Consider the following 21,776-nt stretch of genomic DNA (forward strand, 5'->3'; position numbering starts at 1 on the left):
GGAAGGATGTGGTGAGGCTATAAAATAGCAACCTCAGAGATTCTCATAATGGAAATGTTCTATATCTTTATGTGTCAATGTCAACATTCTGGTTGTGCAATTGTATGGAATCTCTGTGTATGAATTCTTACAATTCCATATACAGCTACGGTTAGCTCAAAATAAAAAGTTTAATTTTAAAAAATTGCACCAGCCTGCACTCGATAAATCTTCCTAGTGCCCCAGGAAGCCCCATAGCAGGATGGTGAATATTGAAAACAGCAAGAACCAGCCCTAAAGATGAGTAAGAGGAAAAAAGCCACTGGCTCCACATGCGGTCCAGAAGAATGTGCCCAGATATTTCACTTGCAGAAAGAAGAAAGGCAAATAATTACCATAAGGCTAATTTACGAAAGAAACCCCTTGCAGCCAGAATCCAAATGAAGCCAGAGGCTCCCTGCAGCCTGGCACACATTCAAATGGCGAGTCCTCACCATCCACGGCACAAAATTCCACCCCACCAACACAGACTTGGAGATTTGATCCATTTACGCCAAGTCAGCAGATTGGACATATGGTTGCAATCTGAGACTTCCTGTGAGGTGCACAGGCCCTTAATATTTCTTATGGGAACTTTGTGGTTTGGGGTGCCAGGCCAGGGTGGGATTGAATTGAAGCTGAGTTGTGCAGAAACAAGAGTTTTCAAGGTCAGTTCTCTAGCCAGCAGGCTTTTGGTGTTGGGGGGGAGGGGGCTGCTCTCCATGGGTTTCCTCAGGAAAAGATCATTTGCGTGTGTTTCCCTCCTGTCAGAGAAGAAATGCCCCTCAGAAGCTTTCCACTTCTCTTCTGCCTCTGCTGGGAGCCAGAGGAGATGGCACAAAGCCCACCCCTTCCCTCCCTTCCCAGTCCTCTATTTTCAACCCTCTGAGAGAAAGGGGACACCTGGATGGCTCAGCGGTTGAGTATCTGTCTTTGGCTCAAGTTGTGATCCTGGGGTCCTGGGATCGAGTCCCACATCGGGCTCCCTGCAGGAAGCCTGCTTCTCCCTCTGCCTCTGTCTCTGCCTCTCTCTCTCTGTCTCTCATGAATAAATTAAAAAAAAATGAAAGAAAGAAAGAAAGAAAGAGAAAAGAAAGAAAAGAAAAGAAAGAAAAGAAAAGAAAAGAAAAGAAAAGAAAAGAAAAGAAAAAAGAAAAGAAAAGAAAAGAAGAGAAAGGCTAGCACGAACGGCCATGCATAAGACACAGCCACTGCCTCCCCTCCCTGCCCCTGGATGGCTGCTGTGCCCACTGGCCCTGGCTTCTGCATGGGGACCCCTTTCACGTGAGTTGCTCTCAAATGAGCCATTCTCTTCCTCTGGTGCTTCTTGGACATTTCAAGTGATTCCTTAAAACACACACTAAGAATTAATGTTGTAATGTATTGGTTTGACCAGTCTCCCGGGTCGTCTGTTTCTACTGTTCTCCATTGCTCTTCCCAAGCAGATAACAGAGATCTGGGGAATCCAGTTCCTTCTTACTTAAGACTAATATCCTTTCAACCATTGCTTCTCTTCCTTTAAGCTTCAGGAAGCAAAAAATGGGAGTTTAGGAGGGAACACTCCCTTAAGCTACAGGCACAAACCCTTCCCCTGTGCCATCTGGACCAGAGCCCTAGCCCTCCCCATTCCCCCATCCCTTGGTCTCCAGGAGGCTGTCGTCCAAGGCCAGGTTCCAAGGCAAAGGAAAGCTGACTGGCTAATTTGCAAGAGGCTCTTGACAAGAGAGTCCTCCTCTGCAAACTCTTTGCTCCACCACGTGCAGCCCCACATCCTGGAAGCCTGTGGGCGTCCTGGAAATCAGCAGGGAGCCCAGGAGAGGGGGAAGATGCAGTCTTCCCAACAGAGATGTCAAATGAGTCAAATGCGCTTGCTCCAGAGGGGATGGGGAAGGACACAGAGAGAAGGCAAGTGAGAAACTAGACAAGAAAACAAATTGCTTCCGTGACTGAGAAGCCTGTGGCAGAAGGCTGCGGAGCTCCCAGCTCACAGGGATGAATTTTGGGTCCCGGTGAAGGACAGGGCAGCGGCCTCCAGAGGAGGGGAAGGGGGCCAGGGTGTAACCGCAGTGCTGCCCATCATCCCTCTTAGCTACACCACAAAGGCCATGTCTATGGCAGGAAAAGCAATGGAACAGGTCAGGTTTGGAGCCAAGTCCAGCCCCCGAGTAGATTATAGGATCTATAGTCCATGTCCTTCTATGCTCTTGCTTCCCCTGTGCGTGATTATAGGATCTATAGTCCATGTCCTTCTATGCGTCAGGTTCCTTGCTAGTAAAATAGGGGTATTAATACCCATCTCAGGAGATGACTGTCAGGAGTCAACAGGAATGTTTTGCCAGAAGGAACAGAAAGCCTGACAGCCATGCCTAAAAGAATGAGCCTGAATGGCTGACTCGGTTAAGTGCCTGCCTTCGGCTCAGGTCATGATCTCAGGGTCCTAGGATTGAGCTCTGCATTGGGCTCCTCTCCACTCAGCAGGGAGGGAGCCTGCTTCTCTCTCTGCTGCTCCCCACTGCTTGTGCTCTCTCCTTCATGCTCTTTCAAATAAATAAAATCTTTTTTTTTTTTTTTAAAGAATGTTTTTCTCATGTAAGTCTAGAGGCAGACTTGCCAGGGTTCAGACACATGTTCAAATCTCATCAATTTTAGGAACTTTTTATTTCCTTTTGCATAGTAACATCTGGGGAATTTGGATGTGCTTCACAAACAAATTATAATTTAATTAACAGCGTTTTATATTTCCTAATGGGACTTAAATAAGGATGTACTCTCTAATACTGATAGTGTTTCCAACGAGAGACAATATGTTATTACAAAGGGCCAGACAGTTCAGTGGCTTTCATCCTCACACTTTGCCTCATGGTTGCAAGGTGGCTGCTGTACCTTCGTGCATCACATCCACAGTACAAGCAAAAGGAAGAGAGGTGAGAAGGAGATAACAGGTTTTTTTCTTCATGAAACTTTATCTTTTTTAGTTAGGAAGAGATGTCCTTGCCAACAAATTTGCACTTATGTCTTATTGGCCAGGACTATGTTACATGGCCTTCTGTGGGGGTGCTGGGAAGTTGAGTTTTAGGTTCCCAGCCTCTATAAAAGAGGAAAGCAGAGGAGAAAGAAGGTGGTTGGGGCCTGAGTGCGCCAACCTGTCCTGCCTGCCTCAGTATGTAAAATAAGCAGCTCAGTCTCTGGCACATATAGAAGCTCACCAAATAGCAGCTCTTTACCTCCACACACAAAAATACAAGTGATTTCTGTCTAGGCTGAGGTAAGCCAGCCCACCAAGCAACTCCATTTCTTACTTGGAGCCCTGTAATCGAGACTCTCTAGGAATGCAAATGTGGTGTGCTCAGGAAAAAGTGATTAACACTTCTCTCCTTTCCAGCTCTGCAGAGCCATCTCTAAGCTTATGCACCAGAAGTTTCTAGTGCAAAATAGAAACTTCTGGTGCATGTTTTGCTTTTTCTCACAAATGGGGGTGTTTGCGGGCTTTTTGTTTTTGTTTTTGTTTTCCTTTACCACGCTAAGCCACCTTGCACTTTTGCTGCAGCTCCTTCTGGCCTCTGTGAGAATAAGCTGCAGGAGGGCATCTGAAACCTAGGCACTAGGTCATTCCTGTGAACATGCCCAGGTTTTCAAAGATAATGGGAGGGAGCTGACCTCTCTTCAGTTTCATGTCTGTTAACTCACAGGATCCTCACTGCGTATCTGCAAGCCAAGTATAAGCATTTCTCTTTGCCAAAACTACAACTCAGGGCAAATGTCCAGGGTTATCCAGCTGGTAGACAAGGAGCTGGGATGCAAATCCAGCTCTGTCTGGTGCCTATACCCTTCCTAGTGCAACCCCTTGCCTCCAGAAGTATTACTTTCTGTTTTCTTCTCCACTTTAGGTCCCAAACAGTCAGGCATCTCCTCCAACATCAGGAGCAGGTGGAAAGGTTGTCAGTTATGATGGAAAGCATGGGTGTTGTGGCTGCAGCTACCCCAAGACCTCTGCTCCTCAAGGAAGCTGGCCTCTGACTACTATGTGCTCGCAGGGCAGTGCGCTGAAGTGGCAAAGACTATCAGAATGTGACCTCTGGGATCCCTGGGTGGCGCAGCGGTTTGGCGCCTGCCTTTGGCCCAGGGCGCGATCCTGGAGACCCGGGATCGAATCCCACATCAGGCTCCCAGTGCATGGAGCCTGCTTCTCCCTCTGCCTGTGTCTCTGCCTCTCTCTCTCTCTCTCTCTCTCTCTCTCTCTCTCTGTGACTATCATAAAAAAAAAAAAAAAAAAAAAAGAATGTGACCTCTGAGGTCACTCAGTCCAACGCCCTCAGGGGACAGATGAGGAAGCGGGCCCTGAGAGACAGGTGAATGACAACAGTAAGAAGAGAGACTAGAACTCAAGCCTCTAAACTTGTAGGCCATTTGCTTTCTCCAGTGAAACAAGCTCCTGATGGTTTTCAGGCTCTAAGGTGGCCTCTCCCAGTCAATCAACAGGCCAGGCTGGAACGCCACCCCAATGAGCCTACTTAGAGACTTTAATGCATTCGCTTAATATTTCTAGAGCACTTATCACAGGCCAAACACTAGAGATATAGCAAAGAACAACAAAGATAATGATCCAAGACTCATGGAGCTTGTATCCTAGTGGTGCAGACAGAGCAGAAGCAAATAAATGGAAACAAGAAGATAGCTGATATCAGATAGTGACAAATTCCACAGAAAACAACCCAGAAAGAAGACACAAGAGAGTGACCGGGGTGTGCTTCAGAGCTGGGGTCAAGGTCAAGCTCTCCAGGGGCTGATGTCTAAGCTGAGACCTGAATGACAGGAAGAAGGAGCAGGTGTAGATCTCGGAGGGAGAGCTGTCCTCACAGAGTTCACAGCAGGTGCAAAACCACTGAGTGGGGGTGGGGGAGGAGCTTGACTAAGAGGAGCCCACTGGGGCCTGAGTTTAGGGAGAGAGAAAAGCGACAAGGTAAGAGATGCAGGCCAAGGGCTCCCTCAGGCCAGGGAGAGAATTTGTTTTTGCTCTCAATACAATAAGAGGTCACTGGACGGTTTTAAGTACATAGGTGCCATGGTCTCACTTAAGTGTTGAATAGATCATTCTGGATGCCCTGGAAAGAAGAAGAAAGGGGGCAAGAATAGGAAGAGGAAGATGAGTGGTCAAGCAATGACAGCAGTCTTCTAGGGCATACGCCTGTCAAACCATAGAGCTGGGGTTCTCCTAAGGCAGCTGAGCAGGCTGCACCCAAAGCCAAGCATGCCTTTCAGGTATCCTCTGAAGTTATGCATTGTGGGTCTGGCTTTTCACTCCCTTGTGATTCTTAAAGACACACCCTTATGTACTCAAGTCAAAGGAGCAAAATAGAAATCCCTTCACACTATTTTCTGCCTGAAAGGAAGACAAACAAACCACAAATCACTACGTCTAGGACTGGATCATTAATTATGCAGTGAAGTATGTGGAATAATAAAATCTAAAATACACTTGTACCTTTAAATAACTCATGTCCATTGGAAAATATATTAATCCTTTGGTTATTGGCCCTGGCACTTAGAAAAGAAATAATGGGTAATCCAAAAAAATCATCTTCATAATTTGTATTTGGGTTAAACATGCACTTAATGATGAGTATTCAGAGGCAAGTTGGAGCTATTCAATGGTCAGTGGTATTTTGGTTCATATCGTTGTCCAAATTGAATCATAAATGTTTTAAAAAATATTCCCTCTCTCATCATATATTTGTTGTATGCCCATTACACACCAGGCATACTGGGTCCTGGAGCAAACAACCAATATGTTCCCTGTCTTTGTGGAACTTACAATCTAATGGCTGGGCAGACATTGAGCAAGAAAAACACACAGAAATAGGCAGCTACAATTTTTAATAAGGCCTGTAATAGAAAAGAGCAAAGAGAGGGGCACCTGGGTGGCTCAGTGGTTGAGTGTCTGCCTTTGACTCAGGTTGTAATTCCAGGGTCCCGGGATCGAGTCCTGCATTGAGTTCCGCAAGGAAAGGCTGCTTCTCCTTCTGTCTATGTCTCTGACTCTGTCTCTCAGGAATAAATAAAATCTTAAAAAAAAAAAAAAAGCAGAATAATGTAGAGATTCTCATTTAGATCATGAGGGTCGGAGAAAGCTTCTATGTTGAAACTCTAAGATGGCCAGGGACCACTGTGGCAGTTGACACACTTCCACTGCTCCCCCACCTCATCCTTATTTCCTACCTCTCTTCCAACAAATACTTGCCCTGGGACTCAATCTCCTACCCCCTCATTCTTCTCTCCCAACGCCATGTCCTCTAAGCTCTGTGACCCCAAGTGCAAACAGACATCCCTCAGAGCCATCATATGGAATTGAGGGGCCAGGAGCCAGGGTGCTACACAGAAAGGATCATGGAACTTCTTGGTCTGATTCTCACACAGGGTCTCACTCCTTTTATGACTCTTGGGGATTGCTTCCTCTCTCCAGAAGTGTCAATGTCCCCCCGTCTGTCAAGTGGAAGGAAGTACACTGTCCCTGGAGTCCCCAGGGCAGCTCCCAGATGTCCTTGGAGGGTCCCAAAGCAGACTGGCAGCCCCCAGGCCAGACTGAGAGCAGAGAGTCTGAGAGCATGAAGGAAAAACCCTAATCCCTCTGGGTCCCCTACAGACTAAGCCTTGGGCAGGGCCAGATCCCATGCAAGGCTCCCAAAAGACTTCTTTTAAAAAGCTACCCGCTAGCCCCTGACATTTCTCCCTACCAGGTTTCAGAAACAAACCCTTGAGACCACAATGAGGAATGTGGTAGGAATAAAGTGATTGAAGAAAGTGTGTGGATTTCATTTCTGGATGCAGCGCTTGATATAAAGTCAGATATGAGTTGCTTACAGTCCTACACTTATCTCCTCACTCAGCCAGCCTTCCCCTCACCCTCAGCCTCTATCCTGTGAGTCTGGCCAGAAACACTCTTCATTAGCACAAAATCCTGCAGTGGCAATGTGACTTCTGCTGACAGAGACCCAGGCTAGCTGTAGGCAAGAAGGGGAGAAGATAAATCTTTTTTGCCATTTCCTATTGCCCGCCCCTCCCAGGCTCGGTTCTGCTATCTCTAGAGTAGGATTGGGGAACTGCCAAGGAAAGCAGCTGATGGAAGGAGAGGTCAGGGAGGGGAGCTACCATGGACCTGAATGAAAGGAAAGAATAGGGGGCATACACATGATTCACAGGAGGGAGGTAGCCCTAGTCTGGGCTCTGGTTGCTGTTCTACCAACACCGACTGGGTGATACCACATCCCTCTCCTGATGGGAAATGAGATCACCCTAGACAAACTTCAAGCCATCTTCCAGCTCTAAACTTTAAAATGCTCAGCGAATGCTAATTTCTACAGCTGTGCTCATCACACATGTACCATGAAGGAAATGGGACAGGCCACAGGCTGTGGGGATCACTGTTTGATAAAAAGGGCATGCACCGGTGCTGCTTTGCCTGCCTGTCAGGAGCAGTACACCTGATGAATGATGACTAAGAATTTGACACACTCCCAGGGACTTTGGTGGACTGTAGCACAGAGGTGAAGGATCCAGGGCTATTCATGACATTTGGGGACTGGGGCCAGGGCAGCCTACATCACTCCAGCATATCCAGTACACTTAAGAGCCACCACCTCAACTGACCAGATTTGAGAAATTTATTTTAACAGCGTTTTAGACTAAGCCTGAATCATATTGCAATGCTATCGGCAGAGTCCCTTGATTGTTTTATAATTCACATTTACTTCAGTCTATTATTGTCCATCACTGCACCAGGTGCTGGAGAAGTAAAGATGAATAGAATCCAGTCCTTGCTTTCCAGCAGTTCCCAACTGACCTGCTGGAGCACCCTGGGGTGTCCTGAACCATTAGTCTAAATGGTACCTTTTGCACAACCCCTTCTGGGCAGGCAGTCTGATGGGCACACAGTCTGATGACAGATTATAGCCAGTCATTGGTCTCCCTTTGTGTTTTCAGTTGAGCACCCTGGTACAGTGAACAATCTGCACAACTGATCCTGGTGGTCATGATGAGATGTCAAATTTCAATCAATGTCTCACATATACTTTTGCTCTAATGTGAAATGCACATTAGCAATGTCTGTCAAATGGAACCCAGGGCCCCAAAGTCACATGATAGTGGAGAGTGGAGGAAGCTGGCTATGAGAAGAGGTAAGAGCTATAAAACCTAGGCAACATGATGGCTTTTGGAACGCAAGAAAATGTAACATATGAGATACACAAGAGCAGGTATTCATAGCAGCAAACTAGTATTAGAGGGATAGCAAATGATAGTGTGGTAAGGGTGGATGCTTTCGAACTCACTGTAAGACCCAGTTATACTGCAGCAATAATTGCACTATAATTATTCTTGACTTATTTATTTATTTTTTTTAGTATTTTAATGCCTTGAAGTGTGCCGCACACAATAAAATTAGTAAAGTAAACAAAAAAAAAAAATAAAAAGGTTGGAAACTACCAAGCTCGTGGAAAAGAAATGTATAAGAAAATAATTCCAGCTCTGTGCTTGAGTTCTTACTGGATACATGAGATCAATAGGGGCAAGGCACTTAGTTCTACCTAGAGAGGTCAAGGAGGGACTCCAAGAAGTGGTGTAATAAAACAAGTTTTGAAGGTTGAGTAAGAGTTCACCAAGGATATAGGGCAAGAAAGGCTTCCAAGTCATGGGAACCTCTTGGGCAAATATGTGGAAGAATGAACAAATTTTGTGTGCTGAGCTGCATATGGTGGTGTGGCTGGAGAGGGCAGAAAGAGTATAAGAGTGTCAAGAGCGGAGGTTGAAGCCAGCTCACAAAAGAATACTAAGAGTGTGACTCCTGTCTTATTCTTGTCTCAAATTCAAACTCTCACACCACCCCAGCAGAAAACGTAGGATCATTCTGAAGATCCACATGACGGAAATTTCTCTGGAGTCAATAAAACACTGTTTAATTTTTTAACTTGGGTAGTTACTACCCGTAGCACTACTAAATAGCTGACAGAAATATCAAGGAGCCACTTCTGCTGAGTAGAAGGCTACATTTGGATTAGCTTGTATGACCCATGAAAATGTGGGGCCTCTTGTTTGAAAATAATTAGAAATTTTAAGACAGTAACAACAGAGCATTAAATGAAGTGCAGGTCCTGTTGAAGCATGGAGCCCTGTGCAGGTGGCCTGCCCATAGGACCAGCCCTATGGCTGAGGGAGACCAGAAGGCCTTATTAGAACATTTTCTCTCTATTGGATTTATTTCTTTGGGTAAGAGAGAAGGATGGGGGATAAGAGAGATTGAGAGGCCATTTCAAAGCATCAAAAATCCTTTTTTTTTTTTAGCTGAATTTTCAACATCCAGTATGTTGAAAAATAATATACAGTCATGCTGTATATTACATCTGCATAACTTATTAATAACTAGAAGTTTGTACATTTTGACCCCCTTCACTCATTTCTCCTCCCACAATCCCACCTCTGGCACCCATCAATCTATTCTCTATATCTATAAGCTTGGTTTGGGGACTAGTTTGGAGTGTTTTAGATTCCAGTGTAGAAATGATATCATATGGTATTTATCTTCTCTGACTCACCTAGCATAATGCCCTCAAGGTCAGTCTTATTTCTATTCTTCCAGTATTTACCTTTAATTTTTTTTTCAGCAGAAGCAGTTTTATTTCCAACAATGTGTGATTGTCAACTGATAATTACTTTATCTTGTCCTTTTTTTTGTTTCTGTTCATTTCAATTTTAACTAAGTTTAAGTTATACAGATATTTTCTCCTTGTGAAAAACTAACATTATAAGTTTGATCAAGTTCCTCTTTAACTACATCCCCAATCCTCTCTCAGAATGTAATGACCATATTTATTTTTGAAACATATTCCACCAAAAAAATAAAAATAAAAAAAGAAACATATTCTACCAACTTTTTGCATTACATGCATTACATTATACATATTTACATATATATTTACATATGTGTATATGTGTGTGTAACTGCAAAAAATATATATTTTCTGCTATTCTATTTATTGAAATTTATCATGAAAAAACAGTTGATTAGCTAGGCAAAGATATATAGGAAAAAGTTTGCATAACCATATTGGAAATACTTATTTTATTGAAAACATCCTAAATATCCATCAACAGGGGAGGGGATTGGTTAACTAGACTGTGGTACATTCATACATTATAGCAAAAATTATGTAATATATTTTTAAATCCATTGACATAAAAAGATAACTAGAATATATTCTAAAATGAAATAAATCTGCTTACAAACACACACACAATTAAGAGGGTATTCATCAAAACAATATGATGATTGTATCTGATGGCTACTATTTCTTCAGATAATCTTACTTTCTTATTTAATATTTTATATTGATTGAATTTTCCTACAATCAGCATATACAGATGCTATACTTTTGAAAATTTATTCCCCCAAAATAAATTTTAACATAGATGCTCTGAGAATATTCACTATGTTTATCCAAAGGCTTCTCTTCCCCCCTAGCAGGTGACCTTGGACACTTGGAAAAGCCTATGCCCCAGTTATAGAAGCAGACTCTAGAAACTTGGGGAAGAGGAAAAGAGGACTAGCTGCATGTGCTACACATACTAAAAAATTTAAGCTGTAAATATTTAAGTGTCATTTTGCATGTTATTTATATATTTGCTCAGCTGTCTGTACTTATGTTTTCTGTACCCTAAATGTGCTTTTCTATGTTTTGCCTTAAATAATGTTCTCCTGGGAGAGCTGTAAAGTCCTTCATGTAGAATGCCAAGAGAGCATTTCAAGCAATTGGACATCTGACCAATTATTTTGACACTGTTAATAAAGATCAATAATTATTTCAAGCACTAATTAGTGCAACTAATGTTCTTGATGTCATTAGAAGTATACCTCACAATAGTTTAAAAACTCCTACATCTAGTATAACATCTTTCTCATGGGAATTATACCTGAAATGGTACAGTTTGATTCCACAATCATTTCTTTTCCACCTCCTATTAAACACCAGATATCATTCCAGAAAGGAGTAGGCAAAGTCATCAAGTTCATAATCAAATGCAGGCTGAATTCAAGCTAATTGAAACTGATCAGTATTTTTTTTTAAATTTTTTTTAAATTTATTTATTCATAGAGACACACACAGAGAGAGAGAGTCAGAGACACAGGCAGAGGGAGAAGCAGGCACCATGCAGAGAGCCTGACGTGGGATCCGATCCCGGGTCTCCAGGATCATACCCTAGGCTGCAGGCGGAGCCAAACCACTGCACCACCGGGGCTGCCCAAAACTGATCAATATTTAACATCTGATCATTTGCCAGTCCTTCTGGAAGAGGAAAGGTGCTGATCAGATGCAATGTAGCTGTATTTTTCACACAGATAATGAAACCAAGGCCAGTTTCCACTCTCTTAGAGGGTAGTAACACTCTTGGGAAGAGTTTCTCCCATTTTAAAGATTAAAAGGGAAAACAGGCTGAGTCAGACACACTGTATGATGCGTATGCAGAGGAGCATGACTTATACCTGAGTTTTTCTACCTCCAGGAACATAGCTGTTTTTCTTGGGAATGGCTCGGGATCTGTACAAAGATTTTTTTCAGGGCCACAGCAGCATGGCACCTTCATCAAGCAGGAATGCCAGGGAGGCAGGAGGAGAGATCATGAAGGGCTCCTTCATTTCCTTGCAACCTTCCTAGGTAGTGACTGGAAATTGTTCTGAAAGACAGGCTTGTGCTCAGGAGATGGAGAAATTCAAGTTTTATGCTGCCTGTCCTGTGATGGTACAATCTGAATGCTAAGCTAAGCTAATGTGTCATACATCCTGAGGACACCAATAATATCAGGTCAGACTCTTCAGTGCAATGTGTGTGTGCTCATGTGTGAATGCATACATGTAACCATTCATACACAAACAAAGGTATTTTCTGTGACTCTATTTCTAGGAATAGCTACAGAAATTCAATTTCTAGGAATGGATATAGATGTGCCAGCATGCACATCCCACAGCTTCTATCCTGTAACTCCAAGCAATAGATACAGCCCATTTTAGAGCAAAGGGAGTCTAAGTGTTATTCATATGATGTTTACATCTCGTAGAGAGTTTCTAGAACCTCTCCACTCCAGTTTTCCATGTTGGGTCACTCCATCAGATATGACAGGCAAATGTGCCACAGTACAGACAGAGGCTGCTGGCTCCCAGCAGGTGCAGAGGACATGCTACAGACCTGGAGGAGGAGCACAGGTCTCCAAATTTGGTACTACTTCATCCGTAGCTTCGTGTTTAGGATTACACAATCCCTCTCTTTTTTCCCCCAAAATAAGAGACTGTTCTCCCCTATTTTGCAGCTGCAAAAAATGAGGCCCAGACCTTGCAGCCATGCCTAAGCATTTGTGACTCAACCAGTGCTTGGAGCTCAGGGGAAACCACTCACTGGGAAAGACCATAACAAGAGCTGACTCCTGCATTCTCAGTTCAATCTCTGGGCAAAGAAATGATAACATTCTTCATGTGAACACAGAGCAACTGAACAGAAGCCTTCTGACTCATGTCCCATTCTCTTCACTCCTCATCTGACCTGTCACACCCCTTCTTCCCTCCTCACAGATTCTTCACCTGCTCTCTCAAGTGTGTTCTGTGAAATAAAATGGAACAGTAGGATCTTGTTAGTGGAGTGGTGGGAGGGGCAGGGTCTGTCCTTTGTCAAAGGTGAGGATAAAACAAAACAAAACCCACAAGTCTAGGAGTTCATATTATAGACCTGTGTGGTCTGGAGTGGTAGCCACCGGCCACATGCAACTGTTCAGTACTAGGGATGTGCTATGTGCAGCAGAAGGACTATATTTTTTAATTTAAATGAATTTTAATATAAACTTAAATTTAAAAACTGACCATTTAATTTGGTTACTGGAAAGCATAAGTATGTATGAAGCTACTGAGATTTGTAACTCTACTTCTTCAACAATAAACATTATGAAATCTAAATACAGATCAAGTATTTCCTTTTTTTTTTTAGAGTTATTGCTTTTCGGAGTTCTTTTTTTAAGATTTTTTTAAAATGTATTTATTCATAGAGACACAGAGAGAGAGAGAGGCAGAGACACAGGCAGAGGGAGAAGCAGGCCCCATGCAGAGAGCCTGACATGGGACTTGATCCCAGGTCTCCAGGATCACACCCTGGGCTGCAGGCAGCACTAAACCACTGAGCCACCAGGGCTACCCCAGATCAAGTATTTCCAATGAAAATGTAGTATCTAGGGCAGCCCGGGTAGCTCAGCGGTTTAGCACCGCCTTCTGTCCAGGGCGTGATCCTTGAGACCTGGGATGGAGTCCCACATTGGGCTCGGTGCATGGAACCTGCTTCTCCCTCTGCCTGTGTCTCTCTCTCTCTCTGTGTCTCTCATGAGTAAATAAATAAAAAAATCTTTTAAAAAATAATAAAATATATTTTAAAAAAAGAAAATGTAGTATCTAAACTCAGATGTGCTCTGAGTATGAAATACACATCAGAGTTGGAAGACTTAGCAGGAAGGAAAAGTACAATATCTCATTAATAATTTTGATACTGGTGCATGTTGAAATGAACATACATACTTTAGATATACGGTGTGCAATAAAATTATATCATTAAAATTAATTTCACCTGATTCTTCTTTTTACATCTTTAAATGTGGCTACTGGGAAATTTTAAATGACATATCCTATTTCTATTGGTTCTCTGCTCTAGATGTTTAATGTTCCTGGGAACAGTGCTGGAGAGGGGATATCCTGCAGAGGCTCATTTATCATTTGCCCACTCATATTGCTATAAGGTCCCTCCAGAACACTTTCCAACTCCCTCTTTCTGAATTACTGGTTTAATGTTACTAACACCATGAACATGCACTTTCCCTCATCCTTACCCTACCGACAGCGTTCTCTCTCCTCAGGCCTGTTCCTCCTTTGCCCCTCTGCCCCGCTTTGGAAAAACCATTTCTACCATGAAGAACTCTCCTCTCCCTCTCCATTTCTGTCTTTTCCTCTAACACCATCTTCTCTGACTTTTCCTGATGACCTCCATCTCTTGAAACGACTCCATTAGAGTTCAAGGTCTTCACGAGAGGTCTATTTCATTAGAGTCTTGGAAGAAGGTCCAAGGGAGAGGCCATCATGATCTGTGCCAACTCAGGCCTCTCTCCTGCCACTTTGTTGTGTCTCCCTACTGCTGGGGCCAGATGTTCATGCCCTCTGTCTTCATCCTCTCCACTTCACTCTCCCTTTCTCACTGACCCCACATCTCAGGTTGGATTTCTGGAAAACGGACTCTCCATGGAGATGGAGATCTGCGGGTAGGAGGTCTGCTATAAGTAGTCTTAGGAACAATACCTGTAAGCAAGTGAGGAAGTGGGACTGGACAGAGAGTGAACTTGAACTGATGTGCAGTTTTCACGGAGGCCTCAGTTGATCCCTTGGGAAGCCCTGGAGCTGGGATAACCCTTCAGGGTCTCCTGGTCTGAAAGCAAGGGGATGTGCCTTTGTATTCCTGCATCAGTTAATTGGATGAGATGTCCCCAAGGAGGGGCAATGTGGCTTGTACTCCCCACTGTTGAAATAATTCTCACAGAATTCTCCCAAAGATCTCCTAATTTCCAAGTCTAATCCAGTTTTCTTGGGCACCCTCTTCTTGGGTGTCCCTGTAGCATGGGCTTCTCCTGGATTTGGGTGTCCTACACAGTGCTGACCCTCCTAGATGGTGTCAGTTTCTTTCACTGGCTCCTTTTCTTTCTTTTATTTTTCTTTCTTTCTTTTACTTATTTTTCTTGCTTTCTCTTAAAGATTTTATTTATTTATTTATTTAAGAAAGAGAGAAGTACTAGCAGGCAGAGGAGCAGAGGGAAAAGGAGAAGCAGGCTCCCTGCTGAGTAGGGAGCCTAATAACATGTGGCTTGATCTTGGGAATCTAGGACCATGGCCGCAGCCAATGGCAGATACCTAACTAACTAAGCCACCCAGGTGCCCCTCACTAGCTTGTTTTCAAGCTTGAATTTGTCCTTAGCCAGGCCCACTCTACGTTGTTCAAAGTCTCTCCTTCTTGTCTTCTTTCAGTTTCACATCACTCCAGGTCTTCCTCCAGACTTCCATACCCACAGCCAACGTAGTCCTTCTTCAGGTCCCCTGGCTACACTTCCATCCACAACACACAAGGCAGGCTCTGTGGAACCCGCGTCCACTGCATCCTTCACATTCACTCCCACTTCGGGTCTGCCCCTCACAGGGAGCATTGCAATCACCCCCTGCAACCTCCACCTTGCCTGCTCTGCTGAATTTTTGCTCTGGTGCCATGCCTTTGTCAGCAATCCCTGTCTCCAATGGCTCCCCTGACCTAGCCTCCCTGGTAAATGGGTAACCTTGCTTGCTGCAGTCCAGTTTCAACAGAACAGTGGTTGGACAGGCACCGGCCTTTGTTGCTTTGAGAGATAATATGCTGCACAGTTAGAGCAGAGCCAGTCATAGGCAGCTTTGCACCTGTTCCCAGCCAGGGCACAGCCTGGGCTCTGTGTTTACTCTTCTGCTTTTCTCCAGTCTAGGAAGAGGTTTTGATGCTCCCTGGGCCCAGGAAACATAAAGCCGAGCCCATGGTCCACAGGGCGCTCCGGGACAGGGGAGTCTTCTTACGCACAGGGGTGGGCAGAGGGCGAGGGGCGGCTCATTGGGATCCGTCCGAGTGGCTTGTCCCTAGAGTCTCTGGAAGCCCCCACGGGCCATTTTCCCCGGACCTAAGCCACCGACCCACCCAGGGTCAAGCCAGACCTGACGGAGGCCCCGGGGGCGGGCAGGGCCGACCGGAGCTTTGCGAGCCGCCTCCCTGCGGGAGGGATCCGCGGGCAAGCACAGCGGCCGCTCCGAGACGGAGGGAGGCCAGCTCCGAGCAAAGACGCGGCCCGGCTCCGGGCTTCCGGGCGCCGCCGCCGGCCGCGAGGCCCCGAGCCTGGGACTCGGAGGGGGCGCGCCGGGAGGGTGGGCTCGGGGCGCGGGGCGGGGCGGGGCGGGGCGGGCCGGCAGGAAGTGCCCGGGGGGCTCCGGCAGCCCGACCTCCGGGGCTGCCACGGCCGGAGCGCGGCGGGGTGCCCAGCGAGCGCCCCGAGCCTCCCGAGCGCCCCGAGCCTCCGGCTCCCGTCGCTGCGTGCGGAGCCCGGTGAGTGCGCGGGGGGGGGCGCGGGGCTCGGAGGGCCGGGGCCGGGGGAGGGGGGCGCAGGGGGAGGAGGGCCGGGGCCGGGGGCGGGGGGCGCAGGGGGAGGAGGGCCGGGGCCGGGGGCGGGGGGCGCAGGGGGAGGAGGGCCGGGGCCGGGAGTGGGGGGTGGAGGAGGACCGGGGCCGGGCGGGGGCCGGGGGGAGCGGCGCGGGGCTCGGAGGGCCGGGGCCGGGGGCGGGGGGCGCAGGGGGAGGAGGGCCGGGGCCGGGGGCGGGGGGCGCAGGGGGAGGAGGGCCGGGGGGGGCGCGGGGCTCGGAGGGCGGGGGCCGGGCGGGGGCCGGGGGCGGGGGGGAGGTGGGGAGGCGCCCAGCCCCCTCCGCGCGCGGCGTTGCGGGTTCAGAGCCGGTCAGCGGCGGGGCCTGGGGCTGCGGCGGGGGGCGGGCGGCCGGGTCCCGCAGGGCGGACGCGGCGTCGGTCTCCCGGCTTCTGCTCTCGGGTCCGCCCTTCTGCGCGCGGGGCCTTCGCTGGGAGAGAGCCCGGGGCCTCCGAGGGCCGCGCAGCCCAGCGCGCCCAGGGCCTGTCTCTTCAAAATGTCATTCTCTTTGTCCGCCTGAACTCTAGCAGCTGGCTGTTAGGCCCAAGGCCCGGTGGCCAGTCCAGAGTAATTCTAGCTAGAATTGTAATGGACTTTGGCTCAGCAGCCCCTGCCAAAGAGAGTTTGCTAAATGCTGGCGGCTGGTGTGGCTAATGCGCCCGCAGGTCTGCCTGCCCGGCAGGTCCCCTGAATCCCATGGGGGCACATCTGTGTATTGTGAGGACACGGCTGGGCAGGCCCTGTCACCTGTGTTTGCCTGTCCACTCCTGCAGGTGCAGTTGGCTGATTTGGTATGGGAAGAAGGAAGATGTGGATGGTTGTAGGGTGTATTGTCTTCCCAGTGGTATGTGCAGTGTTGACAAGCATGAACTGGCTGAAAAATATGAAAGGGCGGAGAGGTCAGTCGGGTTGGGCAGTAGAGCATCTCACCTTGGGTCTGAATTGCTACAGATCTCTCCAGGGTGTGGGCAAACGTTAGGAGTCAGGGGTGGCACAGAGAAGAGACAGCTTCTGGAAACACTGGTAAATACACTCCAAGGCATAAGATGTAGGTGGAAGGGTGGGATGAGAATGAGTGTGGTATTAGGCCACGGTGGATACTCTGTATTTAATTTGTGAGCAGCTGGATGATAGCTACCTTTGGAGTCTGGAGCCCTGAGTTTGAATCAGAATCAGTGGTTGTTACCTATATTACTAGTGATGTTCCCTGCAGAGGTTTCTCAGGGGCTCAGTTGCTTTGTGTGCAAAATGGGACTTACAGAACTGCTGTCCTGCCTCCCTCAGGAGGTACCTGGAGGCTCAAAATGACTAATGCCTGAGAAAGTGCTGGGACAGCCTTAGGCTCCAAGGGTGAAAGGCCAATGCTGGGCTCATGGGGCTGAGTCCAAGTCAGAGGCTTGGGGAACACTTTGAGGGCCTGGAACTCTTTGGTTGGGGGTTGCCGATACTCAGCATCACAGCGGCATGTGCCTAGAGCCCAGCTTTGGACTCCTGGTGTGTGAGATACTCCCAGACCTGTGTGGTGCAGGAGGTTTTGTGTGAAAGCCTTCTACAGCCCGGGAGGAAAACTGGCTTGACTGGCCTTTCTGTTGTGTAACCCTAGAGCAGCTTGACTTTTCAGAGAGCCTTCCTCTGGGTGAGCCACCATTTTGCTTTTATCTTCAAGCCACCAGCAGGAGCAGTAATGAGCACTCGCCACAGTTGGAAAGAAGCCAGGGAGATAGGGGAGGAGGAAGCTTCCCCAAGCATTGTCATGGGTGTGGGATGTCAACTGCAGGGTGCTGTCTTCTGGGGTACAGAGCCAGGCCCAAATCGGCTGAGGAGGGCTGAGAGGATGCCGAGAGTCATAACAGGCAGCCAAGCTATGGTTGGGGTGTGGTGGGCACTTGGATGTCCCTTGTTACAGTGCCTCATTTGCATTTGGTGGCTGTTTAATAAACACTGGGAAGGAAAAGCCTTTGGCCAGGGGGCCTGGAACCCAGAGTCAAGTCCTGACTCTGCTTCCAACTTGCTTGGTGTACCCGGGGAGAGTCACTTTACCTCTTTAGGTCTGCTTCCTCAGTGGTCAAAATCAAGGCATCTGTCCAGATTTTTGTTCTGCCCTCAGCTCCTGTTTCACTTCTCCAGAGAGGTCATTCCTCCATCCCCTGTTTGAAGGAGCTTCCTCCTGGGCCACAAGCTCATTGCCTTGATCTGATCTTTCATAGCACTTGCCATCATCTGAACTTAGCTCTGCTATCTCCAGCCATAATGGAAGATTTGGAAAAGCAGGGCCCTCCCCTGGCCTTACCTGCTGGCTCACCCACACCCGGAACATAGTAGGTACTCAAAGAAGATTATGTCAGAGAGCAAGCAAGTAACTTAATAAACAGGGAATGGCGGCGGCAAGCTTTTCAAACTGTGTTCCTAAGAGCTTTTGAGGGAGGAACAAACCTGTAAGGCAGGCCATGGGTCCCTCACTCCAGCAGCTGGGGTTAATCTGAGTTATGGGCTGGCTTCCAGGTAGGATTTCCTTTGAAGAAAAGGCCCTCCCACAAAGATAAAACTGGAAAAACCATTGTATCAGAAGATTCCTAGGGGCCTTTTCAACTCCAAGTTGAAATAATAGTACTACATCTGGAAGTAATACGTGCTTGGCCCTCCAGGAGGACCAAAGATGGTGATTCAGACATTGAGATCCTGCAGATCATTTCTGCTTGGCCATGGAAGTTGTCATAGGTTTATGTTTTTTGTAACTGGTTTAATTTCCTGAATTTTTGGATAAGGTTAATATGAAAATTATTTTGCACACAGTACAGCAACAGGCGGTCCATGGGAACTCTGAACCATGTGAGCTGAGCAGGAGGGGATACTGAGTAATATCTGCAAAGTGGATAAGCCACACTCTGATACTTGAGAGCTGCCTGTTCAGGATGACTGTGTCTGTCATCATCCAGCCTGGAGTGTGTTCCCAGGTGGACCGCCCAGACATGTCTCCTGCCCTGTAGATGTCAACTCAGCATGCTTTTTCTTGAGTAGCTGGCGCAACATGATGGCGCACCCTGGCCCATATTTACAGCAGCCTTGTCAGGCCCGGGGTGGTCTCTTCCTGTAAATCCATCTGCAGGTGGTGTTATGGCTCTCGTAATCAGGACTGTGCCCAGGTCTTTGGCACAGAATACATGTTGACCACCACCTTTGTTAAACCCCATAAGAGTTAGTATAGCACATGCCTACTATGATATAGTTATGTAACACATAATATTATATATATGTAATTATGTAGGTTGAATGAATGTATAGTATATAATATGTAGCATAATAACATATACTAAGTACATGCTATTAGTATATATTATACATATTATATAATTACATATTATAGTATGTAATGTTAGCATTATATACTATATATTACTATTATATACTATATAGTAATAGAAATAACATAAAATAGCAATAACATATAATATATAATAGTATAGGTAGTATATAATAATGTATATATAGTATACATATAATATATAATATATAAGTATGTACTAATAGTACGTAACATGTAATGGGAATATTATATATTAATAGCACAACCTTAAGGAGAAGGACATTCAGTTGTTTAGTTGGGCTGTTTTGGGTTCGTGACTGAGAGGGAGACTATGGAGAAAAGTAAAAAGGAGACAGGGAACACAGAACCCCTGTTAATTCCTTCTGACCCTTGACCTCACTTCTTGTAGCCGGCCCAGCTCTGGCTGACTTCCGTGGGCTCCTGGGTTCATGACGTCTGTCTTTACAAGGGGTTACCCTGCAGAGTTGAAGGAGGGGCCAATCAATAGCACATATTCACATAGTGCCTCCTATGAGCCTTCAGGCCTGAGAATACCTAAAGACCTGGCCCAGACCTCCAAGCATCTAGTTGTTAGGAGATTGGAATCACTCCCAGGAAGAGAGGAGAAAACAGCTGAGTGCATGCTCCATGGTGTGGTGCTCATCCAAGCCATAGCTGGAGCTCAGGGAATGAAAGGAAAACCGGTGTGGATGGCAGGGTGGAGAGCCCAGCTCGGGGTCAGGCGCTCCAGCCTGGAATCCCTTCCTTGTGGGTGGCTGTCCGTGTGTTTCGTGATCTCACTGAGCTTTGGTTCCTCCTCTGCCACCAAAGAAAGGATCTCTAACTCCCGGCTGGCCTGGGTACAAATGGCTGAGTTAAATGTGGAGAACCCCAAATTCAAAGAGGGGCACAGAGCACCCAGATGTGGGCTGACCAAGATGAACACTCTGGACAAGGCTTCTCAATGACAAGGGGGCCCGCCAGGTGGTGACTGCTGCACCATGAGTCCCAACCCTGATCTTGTTTGCCAGTCATTGGGGGGTACACCCTGTCCAGCCAACCACCCTTTTTCTCCTCTGGGTGCCCCCCCAGGCCATTCCGCTCCCCACACAGGACTCTGGGGATGCAGCAGGTGAGCAGGATGCAGCTAGATTTAAGCAGCTCCCTCCTGCCTTAGTGCCCTGTGTACAAATTGACCCTTCTTAAAGACTTAAGGGGTTTTACTGCAAAATGCCAAGAATTCAAGAATTGAGGCTGTTACATGGGTTCAGGAAATGTTAAAGGAAATTGCTCTGATGTTCCCTGATCTCTTTTGAAGTAGTAAGTTTTGAAATAAAGTAGAGTTCCCTGACCCTCTTTGACGGCAGGCAGCGGCAGAGAATCCTGCAGCGGCTCTCACCTGTGTCCTGACTTCCAGATTCTTCTTCTTTTTTGAACCAATGTTTGGTAAGATTTTTGTCAGCCACGCTTTGGTACAAATGAAAATTTGTTTCTCCATCAAAAACAATTAATCAAAGACCATAAAAGTGAATAGTGCTTTCATTACCTAGTGTCTACTTTTCTACTTTCTATCCTTTACATTTTAAAAAGATCAGTGTAGACCATTTAACCAGTAGATTCTAGGGTGCCTAAGAGAAGAGAACAAAGAACAGGACTGGGCTGGTGTTGTCCAGCTAATCTGAGGTTTGGAACAGATTGCAAAATTATAAAAAATTTTCCACTATCCTGTTTGATTGTGGAGGTGTGGTAGCTAGCCTCTGAAGCTTTTTTGACAGGTAAGTGCTCGTCTTTCCATAGGTGCTCTTGAAGTATTGTAAACACATTTCTCTCTTAGACCCTCTTCCACAAACAAGTACTAGGATTCTGATCCTTGGGAAGCTGTGTCCAATACTCTGGTTCCAGAATTATATTCTTCACCACAGCTTGGGGGTAGAAATGATGTTTTTGACTTTTTATCCTTGACAACTAGCACCCAGCTGGGCAAATAGTAGGAGTTCAATGAGTGTTCATAGCGTAGGTATTTCAGGAGGGAGCTTCTCAGTCATCACTAAGGCTGTGCCTCTGGGAGAAGCACTTCAACCAGGGCTGGCCGTTAGTTTGTCAGACCCAGTGCAAAATGAACCTGTGGACCTGTGGTTCAAAAAGCAGGAAAAAGTGCCATGAAAAGTACTAACATGTAAATCTT

The 21,776-nt window shown here is 46.6% G+C and overlaps 1 protein-coding gene and 1 long non-coding RNA gene across 12 annotated transcripts in view; both read left to right on the top strand.

The window, feature by feature from the left end:
• Positions 1 to 1,186: 1,186 nt before the first annotated feature.
• On the top strand, positions 1,187 to 4,874 carry LOC144297408 (uncharacterized). Its single transcript, XR_013364439.1, has 2 exons — positions 1,187 to 1,302; positions 3,906 to 4,874. It is a non-coding gene; the product is annotated as an uncharacterized LOC144297408 (long non-coding RNA).
• An 11,167-nt stretch (positions 4,875 to 16,041) lies between these two features.
• The window catches only part of TSPAN11 (tetraspanin 11), a 74,946-nt gene continuing 69,211 nt past the window's right edge, over positions 16,042 to 21,776 (top strand). For all 11 annotated transcript variants that reach the window (XR_013364434.1, XR_013364436.1, XR_013364435.1 and 8 more), the window contains exon 1: positions 16,042 to 16,196. The gene's annotated coding sequence lies outside the window, so the exon portion shown is untranslated. The remainder of the gene's footprint in view (positions 16,197 to 21,776) is intronic.

This window comes from Canis aureus, chromosome 25, assembly GCF_053574225.1.
Source record: "Canis aureus isolate CA01 chromosome 25, VMU_Caureus_v.1.0, whole genome shotgun sequence".
In the NCBI taxonomy this organism is placed as follows: domain Eukaryota; kingdom Metazoa; phylum Chordata; class Mammalia; order Carnivora; family Canidae; genus Canis; species Canis aureus.